General features: G+C 36.3%; 1 pseudogene; it reads left to right on the top strand.

Moving 5' to 3' along the window:
* Positions 1 to 4,597: 4,597 nt before the first annotated feature.
* LOC127839451 (alpha-L-fucosidase-like) lies at positions 4,598 to 18,547 on the top strand (annotated as a pseudogene).
* The last annotated feature ends 265 nt before the right edge of the window (positions 18,548 to 18,812 follow it).

The following is an 18,812-nucleotide window of genomic DNA, read 5'->3' as shown; positions in this document are numbered from 1 at the left end:
AACACTTATCCCTGTAAATAATAATTCAAATGAAGCGACGTTTACATTATGATACTTTTACATACTGAATCAGCGGATTGCATTTATTTTATGACAACAGGAAAAGTGTTCATGATTTTGAAATAAGAGAAATATATCGGGAAAAACTATTAAACTGTAATGATGTTTTGTTCATTTTGTGCGGTCAGTAATTGTCCCTGAATTTTAATAGTGGCCACAACTCTAAATGTTTTCAATCGGGCGTTATATAAGAGTATCGTTCTGGGAAAATTGGACTTAATGTATGTGGGTACAGTATCGTCCCAGATAAGCCTGTGCAGTCCGGACAGGCTAATCAGGTACGGCACTTAACGCCTATACGGAATTTGGTTTGAACGAAGTCTTTTTTTTAAACGAGCCTTAAGACTAAAAGCCTTAGTGGCATTCACAGGCTAATACATGACGACACTTAACGCACATGCATTCAGCCTCGTTTTCTTAGAGCGAGTGTACAGCAATTAAACAGAATGAACGCCGTGATCATATGGTAACGTGCTGGTTTCACAACCTAGTGCTCGAATGTTCGATCCAGCATTTCACCTTTACTAAGTCTTCGTTCGCATGCGATATTTAACAGGGGTAAAATTTAATTGTTGCATCACTGACGACACTAACAGCCAGGGTCGCCTCTAGAAACGTTGGAATATCATCGCAAAACAACAGGTCTTCTCGGGTAGATGACAATGGGCTTGAAAATCGAGGTCGACTAGACACAAATCAATCGCAATCACAAATGCCTATACCTTAATGAGCCTTGTGCAAAATTCATACAGACCACAGTTATCGTAAACATGAATATCATCGGCCCGAGTTATTGAAACCCGATAGTCTATTGATACAACAATAGAATATCAAGATTAAAACATAACTACACTGACTAAAACTTCTAAGCGACAAACCTTTCAAATTTGGATTGTGACGCTATACGGTAATGTTTATCTTTATAAAATTTAACATCGTTTCGTTATACTTGGGCAATCTGTCAATGCCGAGTTGGATACGAAATTTTGTTTCGGCCTTTTCCAAATTGTAAGCACTGGACACACGAGTACGAGATAATACGTATTCAAATACATGGCAACGCATTGTTTATGAGATGCGTTCATTAAAACAACACCTAAAATGTAACAAGAATGTGCACAGAGGAAGCGATCGAGTTGTCGTAAAACTTTATTCTCACACTTTCGATAGGTTTATATGCCTTTGTGGGTTAACATCGTCAATAAATAATCGATATTGAATTTTAGTTTTGCAAGAAATCAAATTATATCGGATTTAAATGCCGTTCTTCCTTTGTAAATCAGATGCTGATGCCCGGTGTTGACCTTAAAATACCGTTTGCATTACACATTTCGAGAGTCTGATGTGGTCACGTATTCAAAAATGTCACTACATAAATACACAGCAAAAGTATAAAACAAAAATACCATTGATGTAAATCAAAAAGTGTTTGTATTTTAAGCTTTTAACTGGTCCCTTAAAAGGCCTGTTATCTGGTGTCGATGAAAACCGGAATCCTCTGGCTCACTCGTTAGTTGCCACGAGCGTCTACGGAAATATTCCCGGAGGTACTCGTCAAAGATGGCTATTGTAAATTGTAATGTAAATTTAGAGAGACAGAAAAGTATTTTTACTAAAGTAAAAACAAATAGAAAAACAGTGAAAAAGATAAAATGTCTAACCCACTCGACTATCCGTACTCAATAGTGCGAAGTGTAATTTATACTTTATATAAACAATCCTCATACTTTCATAAAATATAACGATAACTCTCCAAATTATTCAATTGTTTCGCGTTTGTAACGCTTTATAATTTTCAGGTTTTTAATTCGTCAAAATGTGCATATAATGAATATTTCATAGCATGGTAAATGTTCAGTATTACTGCTTCGCAAATATCATAACTACAACGAACATTTGCAAATCTGAAGCATTTTTTTCGGCGTAGCTATATAACCCTGCTTTCCATCTTAAATGACCTTTATATAAAGCCAGCGTACCCGAATGAATACACTCCATTCATTACATTGGCTGATTTAAGCATAATCCCCTGGAACATTGGTAATAATACCGCGTCTTCGTTGTATAGGATGTAACAACAATCAGTGTAGGGAAATGCGGGCACACATTTTGGTCCAGTTACAATTACACATTACCGGTAAATTCCATCCCCAAGACTTTCAGGATGAGTGCATGGTCAGTAAATCGTCAGGGGAAGACGGAATGCACTACTAGTATCAATAGACGCCTCATGTTGATAACACAGTATTACTTTCAAAATATCAAACAAAACGAATTTTAGAGAAAGTGATGAATAAAAACCTATCGGTAAATGCCATTTGTCTTGCAATATGAAACAAAACTACCGAAATAGTATAGTGTCCATTATAGATGGGAAATCGTTTAATTATCTAGTCACACATGTGTGACGTACGCGGTCAGTTTATTTTTAAATCTTTCCTGCAAGAAAGAATAAGCTACCGACATTTGCCAGTTTGCTATAAATAACACAGTTTAACTTAAATTTTCTTTCGGAAAGTATGGTGGTTTGATTTATAAGTCGTTATGAGATTTTTAAAGACCCTCGTCATGCAAAAATATAATGTTCATCGTTTGAGTTTAGGAATTATTAGAACATTATTTTCCCATTATGCAATGTAATGAATGATTAGGCACACTAGACGTGTGCACGAGAAATTCGAGTGTGTTTGGCGGTTTTCCGTCATTTAGCTTTTGACAGTCGAACTTTAAAAATATAGTTAAAATTTAAATGTGATTTCTTTGTTGCACTTCATTAATAATTTAGGCCTTTGCTAACTTAGAGAAAAATCAAATAGGCGTGATATTGTATATGTTTAGGAATGAACTGTTTTTCATGTAGATAACATTAATTTTGTTAATATGTATTTGTTGAACTATTATATCATTTTGATGTTTGTCATGTTTTATGTAGACAGTGAACTGTCCAGATGCTTTACCAAATAGAGAAAATGTATCGAAAAATATAAAAGTCTTGTTGTATTTATTTGCAATAAGCAAGAAGATATATTGCATTTTATTTGAATTTCGTATATATCAGAAGTAAGTGGAGTGCTATTTGAGGAAACGGTACTTCTGCAATATGCTGCCATCGTAACTCCAGTCCAACCTGCGCATCTGCGTAGTGTTGTCAGGATATGCATACTGAGGAGGATACTGATGAGATACCGTGCTTTCTATATCAGAAAGCGTAGCCCCTGACCAGACAGTGCAAGTGCGCAGGTTGGGCTTGAGCCACGTATATGCCATACAAGAACCGGCATCTGTCCAATTGGGAAATTTGTTCGCGAAAAAAACTGAAATTGGGAAAATTCGAGTCGCGAAGACTTCATATTAGGAAATGTGTGTATTTGATTTTTTTGCTCCCAAATACTTTAAGTCGTCAAGTTGTCAATATTATGTTTACGTATTTCTCAAGCCAAAGACCTGCATAGAGAAACTAACTAAATGTTGCATTTTATTTATAAAAAAAATTGGGAATTCGTTTGACATCAATTGGGAAATTTTTAGTGTTTTTGTTCTGTATGAGAAAGTGTCGTTTTCCGGAACTTTATAAAGAAAGATCAAAAATCGCTGGCCGTCTGACCATTGTTCGCATGACGCGGATGCAAAAGTTTTATTTGAATGTTTGGAAAGACGATTGCGTCTAAATCACACATCAAATGTTTATATGACGAAGAAATAAGGTCATAATAAGCCACGTGAGGACACACATGATGTGATCACACGTGGTACAATTTGTCACTACGACCACTATTATGTGGTTTAATAAACGTGCACCTCATAATAAACAGTTCATGGGGTGGATATGCGACTTTTAAGTAAAATAAAACAAAACAACAATAATTAAACCTTTCTTTTTAATTTAATAACTTGGAAAAGTAAATTGTGTATCTTTATTTCAAAGCCAGCATATACGCCGAATATATTTTTAAAGATTTTTCTTGTTTCAATTTTGTCAATTAACCAAAACGGGAAAAGGTCTCTTTAACCCATGTTTACATTAAAACCCGCTGTTTTGTGCATGTACACCTTCAATACATCGAGACATTTAACAGCTACGATGGCAAAAACATTCACTCCTCTTTTTTAAATTGCACTCCTCTTTTTTCTATCTCGTTACCTCGACTTAGTAAATCGAGGCCACGACTTACTAACTCGTGGCCACGAGATAGCTATGTCGTGGCCATAAAATAGAAAACAGAGGAGTGCAAAACTACATAAAAGAGTGCAATTAAAACACGAGCGCTGCAGTCAATAAAGGAGGGATGCATTAAACAAATGATGAGAGAATTTAGTTATCTCGAGGGAACGAGTTAGTCAGCCAATCAAATTTTGCGTAATATGTGCAAATATTTTGTACGCATATATATAGCTAGCCAAAGCGGACTTTTCCTGTGATGATTACTTCCTACATTACTGTCCTAAAACGTACTTAAAAAGCAACTACATGATCAATGTGCATGCGGTGTGTGTAACGAACCGGTTCATTGCTTATACTTATAGGCGACCGCGTCTACATGGATGGAGTTGGCTTGTACTAAATATCACATAAAATAAGACAAGCATTTGATGATGACATTCTCGTAAAAGATACTATTTGTGAAAATGTTTACCATGCCATCGATGTGTACGATACTCGTATTTCTTGTGGTGGTTCATCTCGGATATGGGGTACGGTACGAGCCAAACTGGGAATCATTGGACTCCAGGTACAGAAATACACGTGAAATCAAAAGTACATCGCGAAAATAGGTGACATCACGATATACACACTATAAATAACGCAAGTAGATTGATCATATTCGAATCCAAAGTTCATATTCGAATATTCTATTTTTATGCAAAGTTGCAGTTTTCATTATAAGTCATTGCTTTGATAACAGCTTCCATCAATGAACGAGATGATAATTGGCAGACGGGATGGTATAAGGAGAGGGACCAGTCGACGATTTACTATCAATTCATAGTTTTGCAATATGTACAAACTATTGTCTTAAAAATCAGTCGAAAATTAAAGTAAATTTATTCAAAACATTTTTACATATATTGATAAACATTAAAAAATTGTGTTTCGACAGGTTTTTTAACCTCAGCGGTCAATTGTATAAACAATGGTTAATATTAACTTTAGTAACTTGATTAACGCAGTTATTTACATGGTTATGTTACCGCAAGATATTTGTATTTGTATAAACAATGGTTACTTCGTTGTAACCTAACCGTTGAAATTTGTTAACTTACCACAGTAAAATTACCAACAATGCAACCCTGAAAATGACGTCGATTTTGCGCAATTTGTCAGACGAACATTGTCCAATATGGCCTCTGACTCTGTCACAAAAGAAATAAGCGAAAAACGGGCTAAACCCTTTAGTGACCGAGAGGTGAACGTTTTTAAGAACTTAATGAAAGAAAATCTTCATAAACTCAAAGCAAACGAAAGCGGCCACTCGTTACCTAATAAATAATGGACACCATGCTCATTGTAGCTAGAAACTTGGTACAAGACATTATTTAAAGCCCCATTAACACTCAAAATCAACGAATATTTAGTAAAATATTTCATAAAATAAAGTTAACCCATACAAAATCATTGTTCCTTAAAGCAATAGCCAAAATGTGAACGCTATATGTGGTATGGTAACATAGATTTAACAAGACAGCCAGACCACATCTAGCGTTGAAATTATGGCTATTATATACGGAACACTGATTTTGTAAGGGTTAACTTTATTTTACGAAATAATTAACGAAATATTCGTTGATTTTGAGTGGTAGTGGGGCTTTAAAAGGATCTTTCCAGTTATGATGTCTACGCATTGAATCGCAAAACTCATTAATTTATCGGGATGATATAACTATTGTGGCTAGTCTACATGAGCGACACGGTAATTCACATGGACCGAAGTAGGGTGCAATGAAGCAATACAACGAAACGAACACATAATTTAAAAAAAAATGTTGTCACAAGATTTATTATCAAATCCCCGGTGAATACAGTTTCATGCTTTTGTACATATTTTCACGAAATTTATGATCGAATCCCGGCTGTATTAAATTTGAAGCAATAAAAGTGTGCGTTTTGCAACACTGCGTTTTGCAAGAAAATATCTATATTTGAAATAAAAAATGAGTAAAATAGACATAAAATAATTCTTTGGAACGAAATCACTTGCATTGAGTATCAAATTAAATGAAGTTTGTATTTAAATAGCTAATATGTATTTAATGTTAATGCCATTAAGCATTAAATATTGGGGACTTAAAATGATAACTTCATTCGTTTCAAGTTACCGAATTAATATACGTAACATCACTTAAATTATGTTTCAATTAAGCTTTAAGTAATTTAATTCTCACATAGTTGATAAGTCTACTTGTTGTTTTGTTCACTTAGCTTACTGTATCTTATACATACAGAAAACAAAACATTGTTTAAGCTTTGAAAATGCTAATATTTTTCTCGCGATTGGTTAACCTTAAATCTTAAATGCAGTCTAACAGTCTACGCTTTACATACCGGTTATGTTGCACTCGAGAAGTAGAAGTTGGTTGTCAATAGGGGGCAATAAAGGGACTAGTGATGGTAACTTTTAGCCAGACAGAGCTTAAATAGCGAATTTTATTGTGAATATATAGAACGTATTAACGAATATCTGGGCAAATTGTCTCATATCGGGACGCCGGAACAATCACCAAACTGGCGGGACTGTCCCGTCGAGATCCGATATGAATGTTTTAATTCTGTTATCCATATATCAAATCAATGATTATCTTATCAGAATTTAGTTTTTAAACTCTAAACCAATTAAATCGTTCTTAAATGGTCCTTTATCCCAGAAAAAATAGCGAAACCAAAAGCATAAATATTATCGATGGAAAGTAATCCAGATCAATTAGAAGTATTGAAATAAATAAGAATTATGGTAATGTGTTTTCCCGAATATCTAACATCTAATGAATCTCAACAGTATTTATTTAAAAAAAAGAGCATAATAATCAATGATCTTAAAAAAAATATTACTCTATCCTGTTTTTCAAAGCCGCACATAAGATACGATTTATAGAGGCATTTGTGGCAATCAGGAATAGTAATTTGCTCCGGATGGTCATAAATTCGGACATTTTAATATAAAATTTAAAAATCGAATATTCGATGATATTCGAATAATGAAAAACGAATATTCGAATATCGTTTCCAGTATTCGTTCCCATCCCTAATATAAACTAATAATTGTAAAAAACGGTATTTTACAACTTTTCTTTTCTTCGTCGTCGTGGTTGACAGTCCCTTTAAAGCGAAAGTAGAAATGTCTCATAAACACGCGCGGGTGAGTCATTTGTTATCGATTTTCGGTTCACTGCACATTCGCAAAAACACCCGGAAAACGTTCAGTGTACTGATTTTAACAGCTTGGTCAACCTGTTCTATAATATGAGTAAAACCTTAGCAGAGTTATCCTTCTTCATTTTAAGGAATTCGTGAAATACGACAGTCGATTAGTGTTTTACGGATAGCTAATGACTCAACGTAACAAAACATGAATCCAGCAGATCAACCAATACACCTCGAAAGACAAATACCTTACATATTTAAACAGTCTATTGTTGTTTATTTCCACGAATAATATTTGTTTACAGTGCGAGTTTCATTGTACACTGATTCAGCTATTAGCGGATAAAATGGCCTTTATGCCAGCACCTGCGTCAAGTATCAGGGGTTGTCTCAATTAAGCCATCATCGAATTGGTCATTGTTCAGTAAATCTTAACCGAAATACAATTTAAGTGAAATTGTATATGTGGCTTGTTCGGTTTAAGGTCACTGGTACTTAAAATATAATAAAGAGATTTCCGCTAAATAATTTGAACTTTGGTTGAGGCATGTTCTTTCAGTTTGTGTCTAGATAGCTTACATGCAGACCTTGCTTCAGTCTTGATTAAACCTAGATTGGTCATTGTCGTCTGGGGTACTACTTATATGTATCCCGGGTACTCTTAAGTATACTAAAATGTACCCCGGATACGGAAAATATACTAACACGTACCCGGCAATTCTTATGCTAAATTGGTCGCTGTCGGCATTTTTTTTTCAAATTAATTATTTTCATATTTTTGTCAATATCCTGTAAAATGGCAGCCTTATTATCGAAACTCCTACTAAAACAAGCATGTTGAGGCAGACTTGGTTCAAAGAGAATTTGTTTCGTATTCCGTAACGCGTTTTACAACATCGGATTTTGGGCGGAAATAAAACTCGGGCACAGTCTTCATTGGCTGGGTACATGTTAGTATGTTTTCCGTACCCAGTGTACATTTAAGTATACTTAAGAGTACCCGGTGTACATTAAAGTAGTCGCGAGCCGATAATAACCAATCGAGCTTGATTGATAAATATTTACAAATTCTAGTTCCTTGACATCGTCACACATCTCGTTTTAGTGTACATTGTTAAATTTTTCAGCTAAAGTTTGCGCGATGATATTGGACATTAAATTCAGCCGCTGCATAAGGCCACGACTTTTATATTTCTTGGTTTACAAAACCGCCGACCCTAATTTTTGGAAAATGGGAAAAAAAATAAAATCGGAAAATCGTCTTTTTTTTAAATATTTTATTCCCGACCGCACTGCAAAACGAGCGAAACGAGAAAAAAAACGATCCGGTTTGAGTACGGTTGCGAATAAAATAAAGTAAGTACAATCAACGATTGGTTCACATATATTCAATTGCAGAGATCGGGATATTTTTCAATGTGACACATTATGTACCAGTCCTTTTATGGGCACTTCTCAAAATTTATTTCGGGTAAAAATTACAGACAATAAGAAAATCAGCGTCAGTCAAATGTCGACCCCATCAAAATTTATTTCCGTGTCTGTGACGCAACTATATTGTTTAACATGTTAATTATATTAAACAAACCCGATAGTATTTGATAATTAGTATAAATAATCCAATAAAACACTGCCATTATTTACGATATATGTGTTTAGGAATTTTGTAAACACGTCCGCCATAGTTTATAGGAACTGTACAGAAAGTTTGGAAATCGGAACAAATCGGTATATTTCGGAAAATCATTGATAAATGTATTTGTCGTTTCAACGCTTTGGGCCGAGTAATTTCGGCAAATCGGAACTCAACTTGTGTAAAACACTAGCTCAATTAACCGCAAAACTCCGCCTCCGTTCTCTGCAAAAGATTCGAAGGCGGAGCTATGCACGTGCTTTTATTAAATTGGAGGATTGCAATTGAGAACCAAACACACAATTGATTCGGCATGTTGATTGCTAGAAAAAGGAAGCCAGTTTTTTCGGCGCGAAATTTGTCGCTTTATTGCTTCCGACAGAAAGCGGCTTTCCTTTGATGACGTCAAACTGTCAATTCACACAGACTGCACATTTTCGGAAGACTTTAACCGACTCCTTGTTTACAATTCCAGTAAAAAAAAACACTTGCTAACATTAAACTTTGGATTAAATTATCAAAATAAAGCAAAAGCGAAGTTGACAAATATGATTAAATTAATTCGCGTCAGTTCAAATAAGACGTTTTGCGTTGTAAATCAACGAGTTTTCATGACAACAACAACTTTGACAAACATTACCGCGACGACGCATGGATCGATCTACATCGATTTTTTTTTTCATGTACGATCTCATAAGTCGAGTAAGAGCAAACACATACTGGGTAATTTGTGTATGAGTAGTTTATCTTATATAAGATTTATGCAACGGGCATCGCATTGCGTAATGGTGCGCATCCAATTATGGAAATGAAGCGCAGTTTTTCGTTTTAATGGGAGAAGAACGCATGTCATGTAATGCAGTGTTTAAAATTGCCTGATGTTACATAATGTGCTGTTAGGACTCATTTTATTTGAAGATATAGATTTGTTTCATTGCATAATTTGATTTTTTGTCTCTGTGTTTAAGGTTATAAAAGATATGTTGTCTTTGTTCTGATGTTATTAGTATTAACTTTTTTTTCCAATGATGTTTTTTTTTTCTTTTTTTCGACCGCCCGATGGACCATTTTCAAAATAATTTTTGTAAACCAATAAAAAAAAAAGTCGTGGCCTAATTGTATTGATAAATCTTTTTACAAAATGATCTCAACCAGTTACATCGAAAGGAAGAGGCCGCGAACATAAGCCATACAAACATCATGGATCACATTATTTCAGACCTCTACCCAGTTGGTACGATGAGTCAAAGATCGGGATATTCCTGCACTGGGGCGTATTCTCAGTTCCTAGCTACGGATCTGCGTGGTTTTGGTACTACTGGAAGACAGGTGTAAAAAGATAAGTCGATTTCATGGCCAAGAACTACCGACCAGACTTCACGTACGCAGACTTTGCTCCAGACTTTACAGCAGAGCTCTTCGATCCGAATGATTGGGCCGATATTTTCAAGGCCTCTGGGGCCAGGTAACACTATGCGTTGTTTTCATTGACTAAATGTTTGGATAAGTAGGGTCAGATGGAAAACCTGTCACTGGTTTTTCCTATGTAACAACTGTTGATAATATCAGAAATATCGGGATTCCAGTCGTGTTTTTGTCACTTTGCTGTTTTTATTTTTCCATGCATATTATTCATTTTACTTTTTAACATAAGAAGCTTGTCTTGGAACAGGAACTAATATACTTATAAATCATTAGATTTCTGAAACCAGTTGAAGGCCTGATTATCCTGTTCGTAGATACGTTGTCCTGACCAGCAAACACCATGAAGGGTTCACCAACTGGCCCTCGAAGTACTCATTCAATTGGAATTCTATGGACGTGGGGCCTAAACGGGACCTCGTGGGTAAGTAAAAACAGAACATTGCGTAAACAAATGCTTGGAAATGTTTTTAAAATAGACTACCATATACACGGTGACTAAATGTTAAGTTAATGTAACACATATAGGTCTGCCATTAGACTACCATATACACGGTGATAAAATGTTAAGTTAATGAAACACATATAGGTCTGCAATTAGACTACCATATACACGGTGACTAAATGTTAAGTTAATGTAACACAAATAGGTCTGCAATTAGACTACAATATACACGGTGACTAAATGTTAAGTTAATGTAACACATAGACTACAATATACACGGTAACTAAATGTTAAGTTAATGTAACACATAGACTACCATATACACGGTGACTAAATGTTAAGTTAATGTAACACATAGACTACCATATACACGGTGACTAAATGTTAAGTTAATGTAACACATAGACTACCATATACACGGTGACTAAATGTTAAGTTAATGTAACACATAGACTACCATATACACGGTGACTAAATGTTAAGTTAATGTAACACATAGACAACTATATACACGGTGACTAAATGTTAAGTTTATGTAACACATAGACTACCATATACACGGTGACTAAATGTTAAGTTAATGTAACATATATAGGTCTGCAATTAGACTACCATATACACGGTGACTAAATGTTAAGTTAATGTAACACATATAGGTCTGCAATTAGACTACCATATACACGGTGACTTAATGTTAAGTTAATGTAACACATATAGGTCTGCAATTAGACTACCATATACACGGTGACTAAATGTTAAGTTAATGTAACACATATAGGTCTGCAATTAGACTACCATATACACGGTGACTAAATGTTAAGTTAATGTAACACATATAGGTCTGCAATTAGACTACCATATACACGGTGACTAAATGTTAAGTTAATGTAACACATATAGGTCTTCAATTAGACTACCATATACACGGTGACTAAATGTTAAGTTAATGTTACACATATAGGTCTGCAATTAAAGAGCCCTGTGGCAATATGTAAATTAAAAAAACATTCCTCCTATTTTTAACACGCAAAAATACACTCTTTTATATGAAATAAACTATTTGTGTATCATTTATCATAAATTAAAATAGGAAAAATGCTAAAGCGGATGTAATGCTTTTGATAAATAAATTAGCAATAACGTGTATTACCAACAAAGTGATTAAAGAACTGCTCAAAAGTAAAAGGAGAGAGCTTTTGCTTCGACAGACGCGTTTTTCCATGTTAATTTTTCATCTGTTTACTGCAATAAGATAATGACAAGCAACATATTAAATATCGGAAGCACACATCGCAAAACTTTTCATTAGCAATAGCAAGGTAACGACCTGCACGTTAATGAGTGATCGAGAACATCCGCATATAAGGTCGATATTAAATTGAGAAGCGCTGTGAGAAAACGGAGCTTAATGATATGCGTTATGTGTCGTCTAGATAAGCGAATGCAGTCCACAAGGCTACGGAGGGACGATACTTCGCCTTGACTGGATTTTTGTTTAGAAGAGACTTCCTTTCAAGGAAACATCCAATGCAAGCTTAAGGTATTGTTCTTGATAAGCCTGAACGGACCGCACCGAGAGGACACTTGACGCACATGCATTAAGCCCAATTTTAACAGAACGCGGCCAATTTATATTTCAAGGTGAACTCGCCTCTGCAATTCGCAGCCGGACGAATATTCACTACGGTCTCTACCACTCACTGTTTGAATTCTTCCACCCTCTGTACCTGAAAGACAGAGAAAACAAATTCACGACCAGGGACTTTGTGACGGTGGGTGGCTGCGCATAATATGTTATAACAATCACGTGAATAGTGCAAATGTACCTTTTTATGACTATTGATTTCTATATGAAATCATTAATTGAACTCACGTAATAAATAAATCGATATTATTGAAGGCATATACATGTAATCAGAACTTCCTATGATTTTTAAAGTAAGGCATTTGTACGTGAAAAAAACACAATTTCCAATGGCTTTTGTTGAATATCGCTAAATATTTGCTGTTTTTTATGTTCCCCTCACATTGTTGCGAATATGTTCTATTGATTTCTATACACTCATACAGACCAAGGCTATACCGGAACTGTACGAGCTGGTGAACAACTACAAACCGGAAGTGATCTGGTCTGACGGCGACTATCAGGCACTGGACACCTACTGGAACTCCACGGGCTTCCTGGCCTGGCTCTACAACGATAGGTCAGCATGCATAATTACACGGTATTCTGATAGATATATTATAGGCATTACAATGATAGGTCAGCATGCACAGCTACACGTTATTCTGCTAGATATATTCTAGGCTCTACAACGATATAGGTCTGTATGCATAATTACACGGTATTCTGCTAGATGTATTCTAGGCTCTACAACGATAGGTCAGCATGCATAATAACACGGTATTCTGCTAAATATATTCTCTATAACGGTAGGTCAGCAATTCATAGCTACACGTTATTCTGCTAGATATATTCTAGGCATGGCAACGATAGGTCAGCATGCATAATTACAAGGTATTCTCCTAGATATAGTATAGGCTCTAAAACGATAGGTCAGCATTCATAGCTACACATTATTCAGCTAGCTGTATTCTAGGCTCAACAACGATATAGGTCAGTATGCATAATTACATGGTGTTCTGATAGATGTATTCTAGTCTCTACAACGATAGGTCAGCATGCATAATTTTACGGTATTCTGCTAGATATAGTATAGGCTCTACAACGGTAGGTCAGCATGCATAGCTACACGTTATTCTGCTAGATATATTCTAGGCTTGGTAACGCTTGGTCAGCATGCATAATTACACGGTATTCTGCTAGATATATTCTAGGCTCTACAACGATATAGGTCACCATGCATAGCGACATTTTATTCTGCTGGATATATTCTAGGCTCTACAACGATATAGGTCAGCCTGCATAGCTACACGTTATTCTAATAGATATATTCTAGGCTCTACAACGATGGGTCAGCATGCATAGCTACACGTGATTCGGCTAGATATATTTTAGGCTCTACAACGATAGGTCAGCATGCATAGCTACACGTTATTCTGCTAGAAATATTCTAGGCTCTACAACGATATAGGTCAGCATGCATAGCTACACCTGATTCGGCTAGATATGTTCTAGTCTCTACAACGATAGGTCAGCATGCATAGCTACACGTTATTCTGCTAGATATATTCTAGGCTCTACAACAATATAGGTCAGCATGCGTGATGACACGTTATTCTGCTAGATGTATTCTAGGCTCTACAACGATATGTCAGCATGCATAGCTACACGTTATTCTGCTAGATGTATTCTAGGCTCTACAAAGATATAGGTCAGCATGCATATTCTGCTAGATATATTATAGGCATGACAACGATAGGTCAGCATGCATAATTACACGGTATTCTGCTAGATATATTATAGGCATGACAACGATAGGTCAGCATGCATAATTACACGGTATTCTGCTAGATATATTATAGGCATGGCAACGATAGGTCAGCATGCATAATTACACGGTATTCTGCTAGATATATTCTAGGCTCTACCACGATAGATCAGCATGCATAAATACACGGTATTCTGCTAGATATGTTATAGGCATGGCAACGATAGGTCAGTATTCATAATTACACATTATTCTGCTAGATATATTATAGGCTCTACAACGATAGGTCAGCATTCATCTGTACGAACTATTTAACTAGATACATTCTAGGTGGTCGTTGTTTTAAGTTTTACATATATATAAATACGATATTGAGATTATTGTTACATTTATTTTACATTTGATCACACTGAAAATGTTACTTTACCATATTTAACATCCACAATGTCTAAAAATTTTTATCAAAATTGAAATTGCACTGTTATCAGGTATGTGTATATATTTGATATTCATTATGATGCAATAAAATTATACTTATAATACAATATTCAAATGCTATGTGCCAACAGTCCAGTCAAAGACGTAGTAGTGACCAATGACAGATGGGGCAGTAACATCGAGTGCAAACATGGCGGCTTTCTCTCTTGTTCGGATAAATATAACCCCGGTAATACCAGTTCATACACACATCTTAAGAACTCGTGGTCTGTCTTATAAATGTTCTTGCCAAAAGTTTTAGCAGTGGCATAATTTTGTAGCTTAAAAATAATAACTTTAATAATCAGTATTTTCCTTAAGTGGAGAACATGTGAAAGATACAAAAATCTTCAATTTCTGATATAAGTTAATAATTATCATCTTGGTGTTAAGCATACATGCTTCTTCATAAAATGCATCTTCTTGTTTATTTGTAAAAATGACAATTTTTTGGAATAATACTTAAGATTTTGAATAATGTGTGATGAAAGCATGGTGTTATAAAAAAAATCACCAACATCATCCTGTAAAGTGCTACAGGTGTAACCTACCATGGCCATTGAAGCTGTATAACGGTTTGTGTATAGATATTGTGTTCGTGTGATATTTGGACTTTCAAACCTCTGACCGCTTGAAGGAACGCTACAGAAGCGGAAGTGGGAGAACGCCATGACGATCGACAGATATGCGTGGGAGTACCGTAGAGACGTGACGCTGGCGGACATGCTGACCATGGAGGAGCTGCTCACTCAGGTCGCCTCCACATTGAGGTAGGGTATTGGTTTTAGTTTCAACATGTTTATTTGAGCTCAATGATAATGAAAGCGTGATGTTTATTGACACACTCTCGATTCCGTTACTACCCAGTAGTTGATGTCTAACGAACGCTCACACACTGGAGTTCGAATCCATAACTTTCCGGTCGCTAGGGGGATACCATGTCCACTACGCGACGGCGACCTCAAAAATAGATGTTTTTATGCCCCCTTACGAAGAAAAGGGGGTATATAGTTTACGCACTGTCCGTCAGTCTGTCAGTCTGTATGTCTGTCTGTCAGTCTGTCTGTCAGTCTGTCAGTCTTTCACACTTTTCGTGTCCGCTCTCTAATTCAAATAGTTTTCATCCGATCTTTACCAAACTTGGTCAGAAGTTGTATCTAGACAATATCTAGGTCAAGTTTAAATATGGGTCATACCGGGTCAAAAACTAGGTCACGGGGTCACTTAGTGCATTTCAAGGATTTAGCATGGTGTCCGCTCTCTAATTGAAGTAGTTTTCATCTGATCTTTACCAAACTTGGTCAGAAATTGTTTCAAGACAATATCTAGGTCAAGTTCGAATATGGATCATGCCGGGTCAAAAACTAGGTCAGGGGGTCACTTAGTGCATTTCAAGGATTAAGCATGGTGTCCGCTCTCTAGTTTATGTGGCTTTCTGATTTATTTGATATTCTAAGACATTTTTATGCCACCGAAGGAGGGAATATAGTGATCGGACTGTCCGTCCGTCTGTCCGTCCGTCTGTCCGTCACACTTTGCGTTTAGATTTCAAAAAATGCTCATAACTTCTATGTCGCTTCAAATAGCAATTTCATATTTGGCATGCATGTGTATATGGACAAGGCACGCACACACATTTTGACCCCTGTGACCTTGACCTTGAACTTAGGGTCCGCGTTTAGGTTTCGAAATCTGCGTTTAGGTATCGAAAAAAGCTCATAACTTCTACCAAGCGTTTTTAGGGGGCATAAGTGATCCTATGGTGACAGCTCTTGTTTATGAAGATCTTGTGCATGTGCTTTAAGGATGTGATACAATTTTTATCATGTCTATGTTTCACACAAACAATTATTACGTTTATGTGTATTGATCGTTAAGTTTGCATTTTATACATTAATTATTGGATATGGTCCCCATTAGAAATTTTATTTTCATAAAGAAACTATTTATAAAGGCCTGAATATTTTAGCTGCGGCGGGAACATTCTCATCAACGTTGGTCCCACGAAGGACGGTCGGATAGTGCCGATATTTGAGGAGAGACTACGCAGTCTGGGGCAGTGGTTGAACGTGAACGGAGAGGCGATATACGGGACCTCACCCTGGATCTACCAGAACGACACCGTCACTAAGGATGTCTGGTAAGTTATCTCCCCTTGGATTATCGGAGACTCCGCAGCCTGGGGCAGTGGTTGAACGTGAACGGAGCGGCGATATACGGGACCTCACCCTGGGTCTACCAGAACGACACCGTCACTAAACATGTCTGGTAAGTTATCTCCCCTTGGATTATCAGAGACTCCGCAGTCTGGGGCAGTGGTTGAACGTGAACGGGGCGGCGATATACGGGACCTCACACTGCGTCTACCAGAACGACACCGTCACTAACCATGTCTGGTAAGTATTGTTCCCTTAACCCCAGCTTGGAACAATGGTTGGGGATGAACGGACGGACCAACTACAACACCTCACCATGGGTTTACCTGAACGAAACCTTCACCACCAATGTCTGGTGAATATTCCTCCTGTCATCACCTCCAACTGGGAAATGGTTGAACTAATATGTTTGGTACGGTCCTTTGCAATAGATCTAAAATAACGACTGTTTTAACAGGTATGTCAGGCAGGAAGAATATGTGGTTTGTAACAATTTTACTGCATTTCAATTTGATTGACTTATGCAACGCTTCATAGAATTATACAAATAATTTTTAAAAAGCTTTTGTTTCTACGTTTCCATATTATGATTTACAGGTTCGGTGCTGGATCTCTGGATCTAGAACGATATGTTATAATGCTTAGTATTACTTGTGTTTAAGGATTATTGAGAGTTTATAAACGCACATATAAAATCTGGTTAAAAAGCATCTAATAGCGTTTTATAATGTTTGCAGAGAATACTTTCTCTAGTGTTTTCTAACATTCCAGGTACACGTCGAAGAAAAACGCACAAGGCTCACTAGATGTGTTCGCCATCTTGCTGCAATGGCCCGAACCTGGGAAGTTCTTCCTTGGAAGCCCCACACCCACACAGAACACCGAGGTCACGTTGCTGGGTTACCACACGCCGATCAAGTGGACCGCATCTGCCGCGCATGCGCAGGGAATCACTGTGCTGATTCCCGCCATACCGTTCAACAAGATGCCGTGCAACTACGCCTGGGTGCTGAAGTTGGAGAACTTGGCGTCATTGCCGCGTCATTATGCTCTTGACGATTATTAACATAGTCTAGTAGGAACGGAGGTCCACGGTGCATGATTGGAACCTTTTTTAAATATGCTGATGATGTTCTACATTGTCTTGGGTAAAAGAAAAAGTTTGCTCCCGAGAAAATTGTTATGCCCAAGGGGTCTAAATCCAAGATGGCCGACCAAAAACATAGGAAATACAGTTTTTTTGAAAATGACACAAACAACATATATTTTCCATGATTTTGGTAAGCTCTTTAATTTAAGCAATTGAGAACATATTATTCTTTTTAAAAAATAAGTTTTTTGGTGAAATATTAAACATTGTATGAAAGAAATGACTATATCAATGAGAAAAAGGTACAAAAAACATGTGTTTTTGTGCTAATGACATGTTTCAATTTGTACCTGAAAAACCTGAGTACCTGAGTTTAGATACAAGTATCATTCTAACTACATTTATGCGCACCTATGGGACTAAGGAATATAAATATATAATATTTCATGTGAATATGATAATATAAGTGTGATTTGTAGGACAAGAAAAGTGGGTGGGGGAAATTAAAAATATAAAGAAAAAATACCTTATGTGCATATTGATATATTTTGAGATATACTAGGCTTGTCAACTTGTTATGTTTATGTATTTGGATATTTTTGCTACTTTTAAGTGCATGCACTTTGTTTTATAACATAAAATTCATTTCTCTAAATTATAAAAGTAAAAATTAAAGATAAAAAATCATATATCAACAAAGGATTTTAAAATCTCTCACATTGAGCTCTAGTAGTATCAGGGGCTCACGCTGCATGATTCTAAGATTGTATTTGAAAATGC

The sequence above is a fragment of the Dreissena polymorpha genome, chromosome 7, assembly GCF_020536995.1.
Source record: "Dreissena polymorpha isolate Duluth1 chromosome 7, UMN_Dpol_1.0, whole genome shotgun sequence".
NCBI lineage: Eukaryota > Metazoa > Mollusca > Bivalvia > Myida > Dreissenidae > Dreissena > Dreissena polymorpha.
The sequence above is the reverse complement of the archived record's forward strand: the minus strand, read 5'-3'. Positions and strand labels throughout refer to the sequence as shown.